A 19,222-nucleotide genomic window follows, 5' to 3' on the forward strand; every position below is an offset into this window, starting at 1 on the left:
AACAACGTTTAAGCTTCTGACACGAAAGATGAAAAGCACACCTCCTTTTAAAACCAGAGCTTGCTCCTTAAGATTGTGGCAGCTTCATAAATTAAAAAAAAAAAAAAAAAAAAAAAAGAGATTGTATATGCTTCCTATGAGAAATTCTTTTTAGGAAACACTATGTGATTTCTATATTCTATATATTCTTCGTATTTTACAAAGAGGACACCCAGCTGTTGGGCAATGCCTTCGGTAGATGGCTATGACTCAGTGGAGCCCTCCAGTAACTATTAGAAAAGCATTTCCTTTCTCAGTTGTAAGTTTACAGGCTCCCGTTCCAGTTTCCCAAGTGAACTCTTGCATGAAATTCCAGTGGCCTGGATCAATGAGAAATTAAAGCGTCCTTTCTTGGACGAGGCAGCTAATTGGAAAAAAAGACATTGAATTATGGGTTTAGCGCAAAAAGGTTGTTTTAGGTTGGATTTTGTGCTCTGCAGGAGGGTAACGCTGTTCATTTTGAAGTTTCATTTTCCTAAGAGATATGAATGGAGGTTTCCAGCCTAGGGAAGTGTCTCAAGTGGAACAAAAACTGCTGGCCACGTGTGTGACCTGCGGGGCCTTTTTCTGTTCAGCAGAGCGCTGCAGCTCTGCGCTGGGAGAGCAGTGACGCCTTCGTTAAAAACTCTAAGCTGCATTATGCATTTAATTTTGACTTGCTCGGTTAGGTACAACTTTTGATTTTCCACCCCCCCGCCCCGTGGAAGAAGCGATCATTCTGTAAGCTCCAGTGGAAGACTGCTGTATTAGTAATGCATATTTGCATGCTCATATATATTGTAATATAATTCTGATTTTTCCTGGTGTTTCTAAGATATCCTATAATAATGCTTTCTAAGGGAGAAAAATCTCTCACTTCTGCATGATACCCACAGCACTGACATGTCTTCCTTTATAATAAAAAATACTTACACAAAGTGTTTAATTTTAACCGGTTTTAATAAGTAAACTTTCATTAAACAAGTTTGTTAAAGCTTTTTAGATTTAATCTCTCTTTATTTTGACCTAAAATTCGTCTATAATTTTTGTATTGCTGGTTAAGAAAGGAGAGTGTGCAAGAGCAACAGGAGGAGTGAAGTGCACCCAGGAGGAAGGGCAAAATACCCATAAAGAGTAGAGGTCTCATTGCACACAAAAATGATGTGAAAACTGTGACGTAGACTTGTGTGATTGAGGTTTTGATGCTAGTGACGGGGAATATATGTACTGAATAACCTCTGAACTCACCTGGAAGTCATGCACTCTGGTTAAAACCATTTCATGATATTGGCATATTTAATGTCGTTACGTCGGTTGTTTAATTTCAGTTTCCTTGAAGGAAGGCGTTGCAAATTGAAGGGTGATTTCTAACACTTGTCGATTTTTCTGTTTTGAAACTTCCTATGTGTCTCTGAGTTTTGCAGCTGCCGTCTATACTCCAGATACGCCGTTGCTTCTAAACCAGCAAGGGGTAATACTGGTTATCGCAGGGTGATACTAAAAAGTGTCAGCAGTTGGTTATAAAATGCTCCCTTTACGTAAAAGAGTATACACAAGTGGGAGAGTAACAAAAAGCATATTCTTATTCAAACAAGCTCATAATGTTTCTTGGATATTTTTGAAAAAAGCATTGCTTCTTATCAGTTTAAAAAAAAAAAAACAACACTTTTTAAGATGAGTAAGCTAAAACCACTGTGATTCATCATGTTTCTCAGAAACCTTGATCCCTAACCTCAGGGAAAGAGTAATCCCACAAAATACTTCAGTCTTCATTGAGGAATTTTGGTTTTGAATGCTTGGATCTTCAAATAAATCAGGAAAGACTTCATTAGGCAAATGATTCGGTAGAAGTGCAAGGAGATGGCACCGGCGAGGCCGCCCCTTCCAATTCCAACCGAGTTCTGACAGCAAATGGCAGCAGCAGCACGGAAGCAAATACAGGGGTCGGGGCAATGTTTGGCCTTTAGATTTCTTTCAATTTTGCTTAGTGTAGCCAAGAGCCCTTTTTTAGGCTTTGATAGGGAAGGGGGTCTTTATTTAATTTCTGTGCTTTTACTTGATTTTTAGTTTTTTAGGGTCTCTAGCTTTTTTCCCTTTTTAATGGTATGGTTACAATTAAGTATATAGCTTTCACAAGAATCTTCTTCTGGAGACCTGAAATGCGATCTTTACTTTTTCCAGTGTCCTTTACACCTTACTTCAAAGTGATTAAGCGACTTCTAATAACTCCATGTCTAAATGAGAAGGGATTTAAGTTCTGCAGGTACAGCACACCACCAGCCCAAAGCCCCAGAAATCAAGCTGGGGGGGCGGGCTGATCCCCTAATTTCCATAAATACCTGGGCCTATTTATATAGGTACCTTGCAGGGCTACTTTCTTGCAATGTGCTATAACACCCTTTGCAGAGAGGCTGGAAAAAGCCTTTCATGCTGTGTATGCGGATCTCATGGTTTAATATTCCGCCTGGGCCCTACAAGGTGCACGGTGATGGAAGAATTTGCATGGATTAAAGTAAGTTTTCATAACTGAAACTTTCTGTTAATAAACCTGTTGCGTGGCATCATTTAACCATAAAGAAAGCTTCCACAAGAAGAACTTTTTCCCCATTTCTATCCAAAATGTGAAGTATTTGGCATATCTTGAAACTACTGTCTCTTACATCAGTTAATCAACAAATTACTCAGGGTAGTTAGCATGCAAGCATAACAGAAGCATTATTTATATCGTATTTTGTGTAGATATGAGATGCCTCTTCCTAAGAGCTAGGAGACTGGCTGAATCAGTTCACCAGTAGATTAACTAGAGGAGATAGTGGGCCACTGTCTTGCGGTTTTGGTTTGTTGAGAGGAGATGAATTGCTGTAGTGAGCAGCATTTATATATTTATACCAGCTCAGAGCCCACTGATTTTCACCCCGGTTGTTTTTGCATTCCAGACACATTCCTGTACTCCCCAGTAATAACTTTTCGCCTGAGGGAAGTTTGAAATGTAATCAGCTAGTTATTAGCACGAAGTCTGAGAATGTTTTCGCAAAGGATGAAGAAATCAAATATGGGACGTGAGCTGACGGAGGAGCTGGTTGTTGGGGGCTTGCCTGGGTATGAAGCGGGCTGCCAGGTTTGGTCCAAGTGCGGAGAATAATAATAGATGATTTATGGAATATTCAAACCTTGGAACAACAGAAGTGCTGATTGTACCCACCTCTGTTTTATGTCACTTGAAAGACTTCTACTTGCTTGTCAGCCGGTGGTGGTAGTATCGCCTTTGGTCTTAAAACTAGGTTTGACTATCAGCACTGGGCAAAGACTTGTTGGTCTTAGTACGAGGATGAACTCATTTCAAACCCAGTAACAAGCCGAAGGAACTTGTCAGCGGACTTGCATTTGGAGAATGATTATTTAACTGCATGTTATTTAATGTCATTCACATTAGGTAGGTTTAGTGACGTGATGTAATGATGATCAAGCAAATCTGTTGAGTAACAAGTGACAAATCTCAATATTCATTTCATCAGGCGGTTTACCATTTGGATACATGAAAGAATTCGTTACATATGTTCTATATTTTATGGGCATGTTTCAGCTAAGTTATGATTAATCTATCATGTTACAGGATTTGGTGAAGTACAAGTTGCTAAACTGGATAGCGATAGAGCGTTTGAAGGGAATGCACAGGACCAGAGGTAGCATGGTTTAAGTCCTGGCACGAGATACCCCTTTGCTCTAATGTCTCCTGACCCAGGTGTTTGGCTCCTGTGTGCTGGGAGCTTTGAGTGGTGGGATGAAGACCCTCAACAGCTACTCATGTGGCAGAAAGTTTGTTCTCTGTCCTTGTAGTTGGGGGTGGTCATCACCCTTCTTGCCCATCATGTTGTCTTCTAGTAAAGAGAGATGCAGCGTACTCCACTGGACAGTGGTACAATGGGAGAGGGCAGTAGAAGATGTCCTAGAAGATCCTTTGTTGTGGTGGTTTTGAACCTGTTCTGGTTTGCAGACTCCTGTGAGTCTGGGTGCTCTGGCACGCTTAGAGACACGAAGCCGGCTCTCAGCAGGCTCGTTTCCCTTGGTTTTCGTTCACAGACCCCTAACAAATACTCCATAAATTCACAGAGTCTAAGGATAACAGGCTGAAACCAACTGGAAGTCAAATCGGCTGTTGGATAAGACTCTTCCAGTGGAGAGGTTGGCTGTGCCTTTCTCATCAGCGTAACTAGCCAAGAGCGCGGCACCCTTCGCGCCAGGTGGCGAGTGCCATCTTGCAACCAGCCATCGCAGGAGCCATCGTGTCCTTGAGGGTCTCCTCCATGTGTCGCAACGCACGGTCGGTCTCCACGGCGGGTTTAGTGCCGTGTCCCGGGTAAAAGGGATCCGTGTTGGGGATCCGACCTGGAGTCCGAAACCGCGGCTGCCACGTGAAGAGGAAGGGTGCAGTCAACGTGTCGTGTCAGGACTAGAGGTTGTCTGAATGTTATACACGGAGGAAATGGAAGGAATTTCAGAAACGTTTTGACTGCGTGAGTAAACATAGTTCTGGAAATATTTCCTTTTTAACTTTGTTTTGCAACTTCCAAATTCTTTTTATTTTGGGGAGGGATTGCTTGTTTATATACGTTACTTAAGGAGAGGAAATAAACTGTGTGAAAAGATGATACTCTGCTTGGGGGAGACAACACTCAGTAGCTGTTCTCAGCAGTGGCTCTCAAATTAATCTTTTGTGCTAGAAACACTGCAAATACTCTGTGGTTGAGGTTTGCCAATTAAATTAAAAATACAGCTGTATAGTGATGCATACTTACGTGGTGGCTGCACTTAGGGATTTCTTTTTCACCACCTTACCAGTGTTTATACTACTACTATATACTGTTATTCTGAAGTGCCTCCTGCAGCAGCTTTATTTGCATTAGTTTTATTTTTCAGTACTGAATTAGTAACCATTTAAAACTGTCAACCACATGTAAACAAGCGGTGCATAAGTTATGAATAACAACTTACCTTGAATTACAGCTGCCTGTTTGTATTGCACAAGGCACCGCGTTGGGGGAGTTGTGAAACGCCTGAATTCAGTAGTGCAACATCTTTTCTATTTATCTGGTTTCTTGTAGCCCATTTGAATAAATATCTTGATGCTCGCACGATTCCCACAGCCGGCGATCCTGGTAGGGGGATTGCTGGATTGCCATGTTGTTGAAATACGCTGGCTTCGCTCCCATCCATCTACCACGTGATGAGCAACATTTTTGCAGGCTCTGTAGAAGCTGTGCTTGCTTGCTGTGTAGCTCTTCGGTTCTGACCGAAGAGCAACAGAGCTTGGATGGGGGACAATTTAAAAAAAAAAAAAATCATTATGAACTGATTTAACAATAATAAAATGTATTTAACAAACACTTGATCCCAACATTAGTTCTTCAAACTGTGCCGGTAGGCTCTGATGACAGGTGAAAAAATTATTATCTTTTTCTTTACTTTGAAAACTGATACAGAGATGTAATTTAAAAAATTAATATCCTCTTATTTTTAATGCAGGAATTATCTGTGACACGCAAATTTATTTCTTTTGATTTGGCCCCTTAAAGACAAATCCTTTATTTTCACTGAGTGTGACTTAGGCCAATCAAGTTAATGATGTGTTATTCAAGGTAACGTCAGTGAATGTACTTTGGTAAAATTTCGCAAAACGTTCTCATTATCTGGAGAACATTTCCATCTCACTCTTTTCAATTAAGTATTTAGGGTTACTTTACAAAGATGCCCCCGTGCAAATAAGCAGGTGTGGAGAAAAGCTGGCCAAAGTTTGTAGTGAAGTTTGATTGAGTAGCAGAACCAGTGGTTTGCCTTTCCTATAGCCCTGCCGTACCTCCTCAAATAATTGCTTTTATTTAGTTACTGCTTTCTGTAATAGGAAGAGGTGACAAGGAATGCACGTGGATATCCAATACTGAGGAAAGGTTAAATGAGAAGGGTCGTTCTTACTGGTATGTGATGGATAGTTGGAAACGTATGTGCTAGTTTTCTTATATGTGGTCACAAAAGATGTCTGAGATGATATGTTTTTATTTTGACTTCAGTGAAAGTGTGGGTGCTTGCTCTGTGTTTTCGATATTGTTTGATCAGTTGCACGGAAAAAAAAAATTGTGAAAACTGCAGGTGTCAGTATGGTGTTTGGGTTTTACTTTACCTTTTATATGTCAGACCGTGAATTTTTAACAATGACCAACCAAAAAAAGTCCCACGTGCAGAGCCCACCGGCTTGTAGTAGGTTTGCATACGCTTCTTAATTGGTGTAGGTTTACTTGCCTGCATTAATTGATTTAGGTTTACTTGCCTGCAAGCCCGTAGAGAGCGGTGCAGTTGCACGGCTCTGCGCGAGGGCATAATTAGCCTGCAGGATTGCCCTGGCTTAAATAAAACGCTGATTTAGCATGTCAAATCCAGACTACCTGCATTATGCAAGAGGGAAAGAATTTGCCTGATTGTAGTCCTGTCAACACAAAGAGATTGCACCAGTATAACAAAATAGACTTCTAAAGTCTTGTTTAAATTAGTGCGTGCTCTTGTCTGGATTCTATTAAAAAAATGTTAGTACCGAGAGCCACAATAGCTCACTCTGTTACCAAGGGCCGGAGCAGGCTCCGGTTGCATCAGACTATTGTTTTTTATTGGAATCCTTTCGTGCGTCCTGCACGCTTGCTAGGCCCCGTTTCTAAAGCATCAATCCAAAAGAGAGGTGGTATCTCCTGGTCCCGAGTGAAATTTTCCTGGGTGGGAATTCTAATAAACTTTTAACCGCTTTCAATCTGGCCGTGCCTTTTTGGTTTAAAATGAAGAAATTCCCATTCCCGAGTGCCTAGAGCTGACGAAACTTTCACTTGGAGCCTCTTTCTCTTCGACTTATTAAATTCCGCCTGGGTTTAGCAGAGGCTGGTACGGCCATCTGTAGTTCCTGAGGTATGCCAGCCAGTATGTGGGCAGAAGAAAATTTAATATATAGGATGTCTTTCTGGAATGCTTGTGGCTTTGTATAATTGTCCCGTCTAGAGGAGTGGAATTTTTCTTGAAAAAATCCTCATCTATCCATAGATTTCTGTTTTATAACGCTGTTTCAATAGATTGAAGTCCTTGCCTTGGAGATATCCCCCGTGCAGTTTTCTCATCGCTTGTTTCCTTCCCACAGTAAAATGTAGTTTTAAGTTGGAAACACTTTTTTGTTTATAATAAAAGGAAGTTTTGGAAGTATATGCTACATATCCCCAGAGGACCGTTGCACTCTTTGAGCGATCTGGAATGTCAGAACTTCCCACGTGTGCAAATTCACCAGGGAAATGTTGACAAATGCCTGACTGAGGGCTTGGGTTGAAGAGACCGTATGGGACACAACTCCCAAAGGCTTCCTCCACCATCTTAGAATCACAGAATCGTTAAGGTTGGAAAAGACCCTTAAGATCATCGAGTCCAACCGTTAACCCAGCACTGCCAAGCCCACCACTAACCCATGTCCCTAAGCACCACGTCTGTCCGTTCTTTAAATCCCCCCAGGGATGGGGACTCAGCCCCTGCCCTGGGCAGCCTGGGCCAGGCCCTGACAGCCCTTTGGGGGAAGAAGTTTTTCCCAATACCCAACCCAACCCTGCCCTGGCGCAGCTTGAGGCCGTTCCCTCTCGTCCCAGCGCTTGTTCCTGGGGAGCAGAGACCGACCCCCCCGGCTCCAGCCTCCTTTCAGGCCGTTGCAGAGAGCGAGGAGGGCTCCCCTCAGCCTCCTCTTCTCCAGGCTGAGCCCCCCCAGCTCCCCCAGCCGCTCCTCCCCAGCCTTGTGCTCCAGCCCCTGCCCCAGCCTCGCTGCCCTGCTCTGGCCACGCTCCAGCCCCTCCATGGCCGCCTTGGGGTGCGGGGCCCAGCGCTGAGCACAGCATTCGAGGGGCGGCCTCACCAGTGCCCAGCGCAGGGGCACCATCACCTCCCTGCTCCTGCTGGCCACACCGTTCCTGATACAGGCCAGGATGCCACTGGCCCTCTTGGCCACCTGGGCACCCTGCTGGCTCATGTTCAGCGGCTGTCGACCAGCACCCCCAGGCCCTTTCCCGCCGGGCAGCTCCCAGCCGCTCCTCCCCACGCCTGCAGCGGTGCCTGGGGTTGCTGTGCCCCCAGGGCAGGACCCGGCCCTGAGCCTTGCTGACCCTCACCCAGTTGGCCCCAGCCCAGTGATCCTGCTGACTGCCATGCCGTTATCGTGGCCTGGCCACTAGCAGTAATTTAATGTAAGTACAGGGGTGCGCATAATGCAGGTGCGGTACGGAGGAACTCCTGGTCTCAGTACATGGTCCAGCATTTGTTAAATGGAAGGCTAGGCAGAAGTCAAGGCTGGTTATTGCCTTAGCCATCTCTTTTTGAACTTTGAGGTATTTTCTTGTCAACTATGAAGGGGGAAAAAGAAAACAAACCCACATTTGCCCCCTAAACAAGAAACTTGAAGAAAATGTCTCTCTTTAATGTCTTCAGAAGACTTTACAGTGTTGTGACCTTATCATTTTTCTCAGAGAGCGGAGTCCCTAGCATGCCAAAACAGGCATGTTGTATCTAAAATGTATTTACATCTGCTTTACATCACTGCAGCCATGCAAAGCAGGCTGTATGTCTCCATACCATAGCTCCCAGTTTACAGTGGGCGTAGTGGTGAGCAGGGCAGTGTCAGAGAGTGGCTTTACTGGGACTCGGCTGCAAAACCAAGGTTGCTCGGTTTTCATCCCTGCTGCAAAGCATCCCTTTTGCCCCTCTGCATCTGCAGGTTCTTCCGTGCTGGCGCCTCATTCACAATCCAGCCGCTGCAGCAAATGTTCAAGTTCTAAACGGGCTGTATTTGTAGTTACATTCAATTTCTAATTCATTATTCTTTAGGTATATTTTCCGAACATTTCAGAAGATGTATTCTGTGGTAGGAATATTATAATTTTTGAAGAAGTTTGAACCCCCTGAAAAGCCGTGCCCCTGTGTGGCTTGGTTGACTCTTGCTTTGGCAGCTGCGTTGTTCAAAAATTTCATTTTCTCCCATCGTGCTCATTCCTTCCCAGCTGTTAAAATTGACACAGAGGGCAAAGGGATAGTCAGTAAACGTGAAAAATAATGCCAATAAGATAATAGCAGGTGCTTTTCCGCGCACGGGACTTGTTTTCACAAAGGTATTACAGAGACCAAGACTGCAGGAGAGCTTACGGGATCGAGCAGTGCGAGTGGAAGCCAGACAGTACCTTTACCCGTTGATCCCAAATATCCTAGAGCTGGAGTTAGGCCCTCTTTTTGCTTTAAACATAGGAACATCATATATCTCTTTAGGTTTTGTGAGGAATCCTTAGGACAGAGATAATCTTTTATCTGCAACACGTTACTAAATTTGCTGGACTTCAAGCTTCTCCTGTGGCGCGCGCTATTTCTGACTGAAAAATCCCAGGCTTACCTTTTGACTCAAACCTCCTTTTCTTTCCTATTAAGGTGTCAAGCTGTGAGCTGTATTGAGTAAAAAATGAGTTCAAAAGCAAGAGTCTTTCCAGGGAATGGGCTCGTCTGCCGTTTGTTTCCAGGCCGCAGTCGGTGGCACGCTGGTACCGGCAAAGCTGATGGAGCAGAAAGTAAATAAGGGCAGTTGTAAACCCCAGGATGGGGATCAGACTCGCTCGTCATCCCAGCTTCCATTTTGCCAGTAGAATTTAAAAATACATATGTAAATATATTCCCGAGCCAAGAGTGGTAGCTAGACCTTTGTGTTGAGCTGCCTGTCCATGCCTAGGCCTTTTTCTCCCCCGTGTTTTTTGTTTGGGTTTTTTTTTTCCCCCACAGGTGAGAAGAAGATAAAAGAGACTGAAGGAGGATAGGCCAGCAGCCTGCAACTTTATTTCTGCATTTTAGCTATAAATGTAGATCGTGGGTTTGGGTACAGGGTTCCCCACTTAAAACTGGCAGATGTTGAATATCAAAATTACACACATGTTGTTGATCAGCATTTTGCAAACCCACTGTTGTCTGTTAGCTGATCAAAAGTAAGCTTTCTGCTAAACAAAAGAGGCATAAGAAAAACAATGCTTTTCCATAATACAGAAGATGCCTCTGGTTTCTCTGGCTCTTTGCAGTTCTTTGCAGATTATGAAGATAGGTTTGGGGTTTTGTTTTTTTTGGAGTTCCTTTTGTGTTTCCAGTCTCTAAAGTCCTGTTTCTTATTATGATTGTTTCTGCTTTCCAGAGACCTAAGATAACAAGTTGGCTCATAAATTCCCTTTCTAATTTTAGCCACGGGAAATGCTGCTCCATACATTCAAAGTGCTTTTCCAGGTAGGCTGGTTTGTTAGAACCCAGGCGTTTTGGGTTACGTGCTTTTGTTTGCGCTGAGCTGGAAGTGATTTCTATGGGTTAGAGGGTGGGACTTGCTTCATCGGAAAGGCAGCTTTGCAGGTTGGAGAAAATGACTTTTCTTTTACGTGGAGTCATCCAGTGTCGTCTTGCACAGTCCTGCAGTGTGAGTGACAGAAAATGCCTGGTGATACACAAGGCAGTGATGTGCTTTTGCTTTCCAGCTATATTGCTGAAATATCTGGACGTTGAAGGCTCAAATTCCAGACCACAGCAGGACAATTCCTAAGAGTATTTTTAGGGCTTTAAAAAAACAAAACAAAACTCATGGAATATTTTTATGTCATTCTACACAGCCACTTACCAGACCGGTGGGATGCGTTGTGTCTGACCTTCCTGGCACTTCCACCGCTATTTTTCAAGAAGCATGGATATCATAATGCAGAGGTTTTTAGATTGTATTTAATAATATTGAATGTTCAATAAACCGCTGTGGTGTGTCACGTTGCACACAAACCAGACATCACGCAGGAGCAGTAGAAATTTGCAAGCATTTTGTACGGGGGTTATAAGAATTAACATTAAAATCCTCCTTACTTGTCTGTGAAGAAGTCTGCTGGCTTGGGCTCTGCAGGGACGGGGTTGCTTTCAGGTGTGACGATGACAGGAGGAAGGGACTGCTGCCCCTAGTACCTGGAGGAGGGACGGCAAGAGAGATGCTGTGCCTGGAAGAGAGAAGTAACTCTCAGTGATGCTGGGGAAGCTGAGAGAAGAAAGTAAACCTGCATTTGCTGTACGGCTATGGAAACATGTTCTCCTCCTCTCTGAAAATCCTGTTTAATTTATCTGGGAAGGTGGTGAAAAAGGTGAAGGTCTAGAAAAAGGAAAAATGAGGGAACTGTGAGTTTGCAGTCGGAAGCAAGCAAAAGCAGCGCCCCATGGGTACGTGTGGGGTGGGAGCTATCACAGCCTCGCAGCTGGAGTAAAGATTAAACATAAAGACAAAATATCAAGTTAAGTACTCCTTCCTTTCTCTCTGATCTTTCCTGAGGACTGAGGGAGAAGAGCACTTTCTTAGTTGCTGTGTCTAGTGGTGTTTGAACACAACTGCTGGTAGCTCCTTCAGGCAATCAGCTAAACTCCGTTTGGCCCAGCCAGTCGGGCACAGCTAGCAGGCTGGGTTAGGCAAGTGCTTCCACTCTTGGAGAATCAGAGCAGCCCTGCCAAGAAGGATTGGGGCGTACTGATAGACAAAAAGCTGGCCATGGGCCGGCAATGTGCTCTGGCAGCCCAGAAAGCCAAGCGTCTCCTGGGCTGCATCCCCCGCAGCGTGGGCAGCGGGGCGAGGGAGGGGATTCTGCCCCTCTGCCCCCTCTGGGGAGACCCCCTGGAGCCCCGCGTCCAGCTCGGGGGTCCTCAGCACGGGAAGGACATGGAGCTGTGGGAGCGGGGCCAGGGGAGGCCACCGCAATGCTCCGAGGGTGGCCCAGCTCTGCTGTGAGGGCAGGCTGAGAGCTGGGGGGGTTCAGCCTGGGGAGGAGGAGGCTGCGGGGAGACCTCACTGCGGCCTTGCCGTGCTTAAAGGGGGCCGACAAGAAAGGGGGGGACAGGCTTTTTAGCAGGGCCTGTAGCGACAGGACAAGGGGGGGTGGTTTGAAAGTGAAAGAGGGGAGATGCAGACTGGATAGAAGGAAGAAATTGTTTACGCTGAGGGTGGTGAGGCACTGGCAGGGGTTGCCCAGAGCGGTGGGAGATGCCCCATCCCTGGCAACCTTCAAGGCCAGGCTGGCCGGGGCTCTGAGCACCCTGATCTGGGTGAAGCTGTCCCTGCCCCTGGCAGGGGGATGGACGGGATGGCCTGGGAAGGGCCCTTCCATTCCAAAGCATGCTATGATCTTGTAAACTTGCTGGAAAAGCCGCTCCTCTTGCAGGCAAAGGTCAGGCTAACGACTCCCCATCCTGGGCCTGATGCCTTGGAGGGGACCTGTGGGGTTCTGCCATGGAAGCCCTGCACTCTCCTGTTCTGCATGGGCAAGCAGATGTTTGATCATCTGCCCGTGCCTCTTCGGGGAGGAAGGTGCTGCGAGCGCTTGTCCCATACGTGGCCTCTTTGCACAGCCTTTGGCGCTGCACAGTCCCACGAGTTGGGGGCTGCTTCAGAGGTTCAAGCAGAATTTTTTTTTTTTTTTTAATTATTATTATTTTTTCCCAGTTACTGAAATGCTCAACTGAGATTTTTCTCTCCAGGTGATCTAATTACAGTGCAGCGGCTTGCTTGAAATTAAAAATGCACCTATAGGCCTTTAAATGCCTAAATTTCTGAAAACCAAAAGCCTAAAGTTGCGCTTCAAAGTCAGAGCGACTCCAGCGAGTTCCGATGTAGAATTACGACTAGCGCGTGGCTTTTCCACCCTCACCGCTATGACAGGTCAACTGACCGAAAGATGTTTTGCAGGGATATCGCAACCCCTTTGATTACCCAGTTTGTATTTACCAGGTGCCCAGGTAAGGACGTTCCTCTGAGCTTTTGCTTCTCTCTTCAATTCTGTCTACAAAAGTACTTTAATCATGAAATTATTAGAAGCTTCAAGGGGAAAAACTTTGTGAAGTTATTTAAGTGTAACAATCTTTTATAGAATCGTACAATTGTTTGGGTTGGAAAAGACCCTTAAGATCATCGAGTCCAACCGTTAACCCAGCACTGCCAAGGCCACCACTAACCCATGTCCCTTAGCACCACGTCTCCCCGGCTTTTAAACACCCCCAGGGATGGGGACTCAGCCCCTGCCCTGGGCAGCCTGGGCCAGGCCCTGACAGCCCTTTGGGGGAAGAAATTTTGCCAAAATAAGATTGAAAAATAGGAAAAAAAGCAGTATAAGCAATGACCCCTATTTACATTTAAAGTTGCACATTTCTTGGCACTGCGTTGAGCTCGGTTACTGGGTACCTCTGGATTTTAAATTTCATATTCACCCGTTTTCACGTTTCCTTTCTAGTGAAATAAAGTTTCTGTCCTTCAGTTCCTGATGCTTATGTACTTTGAGCAGCATTTCACGTTCTAGGTGTATATTGTGGGCAGTCGATCCCTTGAGCAGCCAAGCGCGTTACCAGCGCGCGTCCGGATCGCTGTGCCGCGCCGTCGGGCTCTCGGGGGTCGGTGGCCTCGCGTGGCTTTTGCTGGTTCTGGGGTTCCTCGTGGCGGTGTAAGGGACCCGTTCCCGGTGCGATAGGTGAGAGCCTTGTGCTGGGGGGAGGAAGGGGTTTGCAGGAACTCTCTGTGCAAGAGTGGGTCTGATAAAGTGAGAAAATAGTCCCCATAAATACACGTTTGGCAGCTATTGAATTTTAAGAATGAGGGAGAGTATTTGCTACTGAAAATCATCTTTAGATTCAGCAACAACTTGGACCTAAAGGATACTGAAGCTCCTGGAATGGTGGTATACGCTCTATTATTTCTTGCATAAACATGAGGCTAGGTTAGTACCTGAAAAATTAAGCTTTGACAAGGGAAAAAAAAACGCAACATGGAAAAGTTAGATGCCAAAAAGAAACTGCAATTAGAAGAAGTAAATACGTTTCTGTTTTGTTTTGGGCTTTTTGTTATTTGCCTGTCATATTACATTCCAGAAATTGCACTTAATAATTTATTTTACACAGCAAGTCGGAGTCTAATGAAATTGTATAGCAGCATATTTTATTGAAACCTGACTGTAGGTCTCTGCTTCCTTTCCTTGGAGTGGCAGTGGCCGAATACCAGTATTTTCACTCCCAGATTTTTGGCAAAGTGCAAAGATGATGTCTTTAGAAGGTGCGGAGAAAACTTTTTATTGGCTTTCTAAAAAGAGAAAGCAAGAGCTGGTTGATTGCAGGGAAGCAGAACCCAAAAGCGCGTTACTGCCCGTCGGTTCAGAAGGAAAGGGGCTAAAGCCAGTCCTGAACCGCAGAGCTTTTTATAATGACCTTGCAAACCACTACTAGTTACTTGTATCAGAGTTATATAAAATGAGATATTAAATTACTGAAAGGTAGTAGCTAATATTGTTCATCAGGGCAGACTGCAGCAGGTGATTAAAATTACTTTCTAGCTGGAAAGTAATTCTTGCTCTCGCGTGGGAGTGAGAGTCGCTGTGGTTCGCACGGTGGAACGGTTTTCATGCAAATTCTAATTTTGTGAGGTGAGATACTGCAAAAGTAGAGGGTTGTGAAAAAAAGAGCTCGATTCGTTTTATAGCTTTACACTTAATTATTTGGAAGGAGATGTGATTCAATGATTAAAGTATGTAGACTAAGGGAAATGGTGGAAAGATAAACCGGGAGGAGCATTAATATAAAACGGTTTGGTAAAAGGGGGCATAATCAATAGAATTTGGATTTTATTACATCACTACAAGGAATATTACTAGTCGTACAGAACAGAGGGCTGCCTACTGGCAAGCAGCTACTCTGAAAGGAAGGTCACCTGTTAGTAAATGCTGTTTCCCCGTGCTGCAACCAAAAAGGTGAAGCGACTCATGGGGGGAGGAACAGGGATATATAATAAAAGTGGGATTACGTTCTTATTAAAGGAATCGGTAAGACCGTGCCTGAAATATTGCCGTCGTTTTTTGGTGTCTCTTAGAAGCAGTGCTGGAAAGGGTTTCAAAAGCATTTGAAGTTTGTTAGGTAGAGCCGTGAGAAGTATGACACATTCCGTTTGCCAGAAAGTAATTTTCCTGTCTGCTGTCAATAGAGGGCTAAAAAGTTTTAATTCCATACAGGTGAAGCATCAAAAATTGAAACTTGAATCCTGTCTTACCAAGGAATTGCTTATCAGTGTTTGTATTAATCCCCCATCTTTTGAGACCTCCTGCAGGAGAAGACATCCCGTCTTTAAAACATGCATGGAGGGATGCCCTCTACTTATCTAAAAATCGGATTAGATTGGCATGACAGCAACTTCTGTCCTGAAGTCATGAGGATAAATGAGCTGAAGGAAAGGAAATAAGTAACTTAATTAAGGACTCGAAGGACCAGAACATCTTTGCTCTCCCTTTCCCCGTTCCTTCCCCGCAAGTGACTTCCCACCAGTTACCTGAGATGGTTTTTCTCTGCGAACACAGCTACAGCCGAGGACGGCAGGGTCGCTCCAGCCTGACCCACCCCGGTATAAGCCAGCGGCGGGCAGGGTGCAGGCAGGGCGCAGGCAGGGAGCTCCGGTCTCTGCCTGCGCTGCCTGCGCCCGTGTTACTGAACTTCCCCGTTGCTCTGCAACGACCGGGTTTTCTCACGCTACGGAAACCAGGTTGAAGACTGGGATGTTTATGCACAGCCTTATTTATACTTTTGTTTATTTTTGTGCATGCAGAAAATAATTTGTGTGTGAGTGCATGCATGTTATTTTTTTTATTGTTGCTAAGAGTATTTTTTAGGGTTTGGGATGGTTTTCTGTTTTTATAAGCTCAGAGAAATGCCACTGATAAAAAGAAAAGCTAACTGAAGGAGCCAAGTATAGCAATTCCCTCATGCTTCTAAAATTCAGCGTTAGTGGGACTAATGAACCCACTGTAGTTGTACGGAGATCTCACCTGTTAACTATTTTGTCAAAAATCGACTTTACAGACACTGCCATGTCAATACTCAAAATGGTTGCATTCCAGAAGCGAGTGGTTTGGCTCAGCGTGCGGGAGCTGTTACTCTTTGTAACGCTTACAGATTTTCACAACTTGAAGACAAGTGAAGGAAATGGCTTGTGTTTCTCAAAGATAGATGATCCAGCTCATTTTTCCCCCAGGGCAGAAAATACTATATACATTGAATTAGTGCGTTGGGGGACGGGTTGTTGTAGCTGGTTCCCCATTTTTGCTTCCAAGAGCCATCTCTGGAAAAAGCAGAAACGCGCTGCAGGATAAAGCCTGCCAGAGTACAGATTTGCTATCAGGCAGTTTGAGGTTGTCTTATTTTTCAGCATTTATTTGGAATAAATTTGGGGGAAGGGAACGAGTATAAGATTAAGAATGGCAGGAGGGGAAGAAAGGATGAGCTTTGCCTTTATAAATGGCATTATAAGCATCTCATAACACTTTCTTCACTGCCGTGCCTTGACTTTACATCGTTGCGCAGCAACACATGCCAAAAATTGCACCGTGTTTGCTGGTTTTCACATAAAATAGCAGCTCCTCCATTGTTGGCTTATTCATTTAATATTGTCGCGTTACCTAATTGATTTAAACGTGCTGCGTGCTGGTGTGAATGTTTTTCACTCCGTACGCCGTTGTATGGAAAATGACAGTGTGGATTGTACTAATTCACTGGAGGAGGAAGAATACTGTTCTCGTATAATACATTTTAGTTACATCGATACAGTTCTACTGAATTAACGATCCCTTCTTTTATACCGGAATATTTCAGACCGAAGGTGGGAGTTGCTTTGTGAAGTGTCAGAGAGTTGCAAGGAGTACTAAAGGAAATCGAATTTTCCTATCATAAGAAGGATTTAAGAACAAACAACGTATTAGGTAGGCAATGTTCGTCAAGTTCTGTAAAGCTGAAAGATTTTTACACCTCCTAATTTTCCAAAAGTTTCCAAAAATAGCCCTTTTTTTTTTTTTTTTTTTTTACGTGCTCTCCTGAGACCCTGACCTTGCATTCAGCGCTAGGAGAAGCCCTGCTGACTTCTTACTAAACGTGTGCTGCCATTCTGCAGGAAATTGGCTTTTCTTCGTCCCGTTCCAAATTACCCATTTTGAGTAACGCTCCCTGTTCGGCGGACGTGGCGGGGCTGGGGAGCGCAAGGAGGTAATGAAGAGATGTTTATAGTCGGTTCTCAGTGCCAACGCCCAGCCATTTTAGCCAACTTCAAACCTCGCAGCTAAAGCCTGCGGGACAGAGCGGGCGCGAGCGGCCGTCGATGCGAAACGCGGGGAGAGCGGCGGCGGGTTTGCCAGGGGAGGGGAGGACGAGGGGCGCAGGGGGCCGAGGAGCCGCGGCACGCTGCCGTTTCAGGTTGGGGCGAGGGCGGATTCCGCTTTCCCAAACCCCTTTTCAGTTACTGGCGTACCGCAGCCTTTTCCCTTTTTCCTCGGTGTGCAGCTCAACCGGGAGATAATTTTACTGTATGCAACAGATAGATGAAATAATTACGCTACGCAGCGCAGTAAGGCATAAAAAGTGCCTTTTCAAAAATACAAAGAAAATACATTTGTCTAGAAAAAAAATAGGGGACTAATAGGAGTGGTAAAATAATCCTGTTGCTTTAAGGTAGCTTTTAAAAATAGGAGTAGTAAGCTTAATGCTCTAGCTTTTACCATGGTAAACATATAATTGTAAGCTGATTGTGGTGAATTCCTTAAGTGACAACCCCCATCAATATAAGTTTTAAAGAGACAGCCCAACATCTGGAAGCCAGCAGCAGCTCAGGATTTTATTAAGCAGCACTGCCAAATAAAATCCGAGCGCTACTATAAGCGATATAAAAATAAAGATTGGCTTATAGCATAACATCTCAAATAGGAGAGGGAGCGCTCGGAGCTCGGAGAGGCTGTGAGAACACCATCGCTTTCCCGGCGGCTTTGGAGCCTGAGGCTGAAATGGTTGAGGCAGAAGCAGGTTTCTGCGTTGGTTGTAGAAGTGTTCAGGAGCTGAAGTTACTGGCGGAATAAACAGAGAAACTGCAAAATTGCTGTTGGTAATAAATATTTAATAATATTTATTATAATTACATAATAATATAATAAATATTCAATAAATAAATATTACTTATTGGAAAGGTTATAGACAAAGTACTGCCTGTGTTACATATTGCAGGCGAAAAAAAGGTTTATAGAATACGGTTTTCTGTCTGTAACAAAGGTTATGAGAGAATGACCTTATCGCCGCGAACAGAAACCTGCCCTCTTCCAAGGGCGGCAACTTGACGTGGTTATTTCCAGCTTTCGTCCTGCGGGCGGAGGCGGTTGAGCGCAGTCGATGGCTGTGACGGTCATGTGTCTGGCTGCAACTGGGTGACAAATATCAGAAAAAGGGAGGGGGGCGATGCACGGCCGACCCAAATACAAACCCAGCCACCATCCGTGAGCGAGAGGTCGGCCGCAGAATCACGGGGGACAGCAGTCTCTGGTACCGCAAAATAACGAGCGCTTTCCAGTTCTGCGAGCTGATGACCTCCGCGCTTTTCGGAGCGCATCAGTGCCCTTCCTCGCTGAGTGGGAGATTTCCCATACGCTGGCAATAAAATGAACTCGTTTGAATTCAGAAAGCAGCATGATTAGTGCCTCCTTCTTAGTCTTTGTGCCTAGAAATAACCCAGAACTTCAGAATGCAAAGTTTCAAGGAAGTAAAATAAACGATCTTCTAAACAAAATCCAGATTTTTTTTTTTTTTGAACAGGTTTTTGATACAGCTCAGCTTGATGCAGCATGGTATTTACCAGCCTGGCCTTTAATATTGGATCTGCTTTCCAATTATGCTTCAATTCATACAACAGTTGCAGAAAGCGTGTGTGGGCGTACGTGCGAGAGATTGATTTTGTTCTTTAAAAATGTGAAGTCTGCACTAACTATGAAAACCCATCAGAATTTCTAGCACTTAAACGCCATTTCCTTTCTCAAAGTGCTGCCAGCGTTCAGCGATCTTCACGACATCTCACTGTCAAATGGAGAGTGCAAGCGGAGGAATACATGCTGATTTTTTCAGAAGTAGAATATTAACACAGATATCGCTGAAAAACAGGCTGCAAATCCTTTCCAGAAGTAAAGAGTTAACGCGAGACCTCAAATTACAACCTGGAAGTGAATACATAAGGTCTTAGTTCTGTTTTTCGGAAGTAGATGAGTGAAAAGGGAGTAAAGGCAGTACGTGAGTCCTGGCTGTTGCTGTGTGTTAGAGCAGTCTCTTG

General features: G+C 44.6%; 1 protein-coding gene across 5 annotated transcripts in view; it reads left to right on the top strand.

Annotated features, from left to right (window-relative positions):
* ADCY9 (adenylate cyclase 9) overlaps window positions 1-19,222 on the top strand; it is a 101,336-nt gene that overhangs the window by 31,269 nt on the left and 50,845 nt on the right. The gene's annotated exons all lie outside the window — the stretch shown is intronic.

This window comes from Platalea leucorodia (genome assembly GCF_965183815.1).
Source record: "Platalea leucorodia genome assembly, chromosome: 5".
Classification (NCBI taxonomy): Eukaryota; Metazoa; Chordata; class Aves; order Pelecaniformes; family Threskiornithidae; genus Platalea; species Platalea leucorodia.